Raw genomic sequence first — 1,464 nt, 5'->3', positions numbered from 1 at the left:
CTGAGGAGGAGTAATGATGAAGTTCCTAACATGTATTCCCTACCAGTGACTGGCAGCTATCTCTCTGGGTCTCTCCAGTGACCAGCGGGTCTCGAAGACGGTGATCTGTATTTCACAGGCAGGTTGATAGTGTGGCGGGGGGGGGGGGCACAGTGGTACAAAGAGCTAAATAACTTTCAGAATGATGTTGCACCGCAAATAAATGATGTATTTACAGAGGAAAAGTGAAAGTATGTTTAGTAGAAATACTAAAAAACACGCAGCGCCACAGCATATACTGCCGCCCTGTCACGGTTTACAGTTGTTTGGATAAAAGCGTTGGCTACATGAACATCATCATTGTATTAAACCATGGTTCTGTGTGACCAAGGTCCATAGGGAGACAACCTGGGTCTGTTTGGCACCGTTTGAACATCTTGGCCCCATGTTCTGTTATAATCTCCACCCGGCACAGCCAGAAGAGGACTGGCCACCCCTCATAGCCTGGTTCCTCTCCACCCGGCACAGCCAGAAGAGGACTGGCCACCCCTCAGAGCCTGGTTCCTCTCCACCCGGCACAGCCAGAAGAGGACTGGCCACCCCTCAGAGCCTGGTTCCTCTCTAGGTTTCTTCCTAGGTTCTGGCCTTTTCCTAGCCACCGTGCTTCTACACGTGCATTGCTTGCTGTTTGGGGTTTTAGGCTGGGTGTCTGTACAGCACTTTGTGACATCTGCTGATGTAAAAAGGGCTTTATAAATACATTTGATTTGATTTACACAAGCCGCCCAAATTCTGATCTCCCCCCCCCCAACTACTGTCAAATGAGCTGATCTGATTGGTATAAAAGATGTGAATTGGCCTGCCTGTGTAAACTCAGTCCTTTAGGTACCTGATCTTCAGGAGGGCTTTATGCACGTGGATACACTTTCCATCCACGAGGAACTTGAGATCTGAGATGTCCGGACTGTCAAACTCCCTCTTCAGAGACTGGGCCACTGTCAGATAGTCATCACCATCTGAGTAACACAGAACACACAAATCAGTCAGTCCTCTACAACAGGCCAGAGCAAAACACTCAACCTATTGGAAATACTTCAAATAGTATCTGATCCCAGGTCTGTAACATCATCACTTCCTGTACAGTGTCAGTCTTTACCCACGGTTGAGGAGGTGTGTCAGTCTTTACCCACGAGTGTTTGTCAGTCTTACCCAGTGTGAGGAGGTGTGTCAGTCTTTACCCCAGGGTTGAGGAGGTGTGTCAGTCTTTACCCAGGGTTGAGGAGGTGTGTCAGTCTTTACCAGGTTGAGGAGGTGTGTCAGTCTTTACCCAGGGTTGAGGAGGTGTGTCCGTCTTTACCAGGGTTGAGGAGTGTGTCAGTCTTTACCCAGGTTGAGGAGGTGTGTCAGTCTTTACCCAGGTTGAGGAGGTGTGTCCAGTCTTTTACCCACGAGTGTGTCAGTCTTTACCCACAGTTGAGGAGGTGT

This window comes from Salvelinus sp. IW2-2015, unplaced genomic scaffold (genome assembly GCF_002910315.2).
Source record: "Salvelinus sp. IW2-2015 unplaced genomic scaffold, ASM291031v2 Un_scaffold2039, whole genome shotgun sequence".
In the NCBI taxonomy this organism is placed as follows: Eukaryota; Metazoa; Chordata; class Actinopteri; order Salmoniformes; family Salmonidae; genus Salvelinus; species Salvelinus sp. IW2-2015.
The sequence above is the reverse complement of the archived record's forward strand: the minus strand, read 5'-3'. Positions refer to the sequence as shown.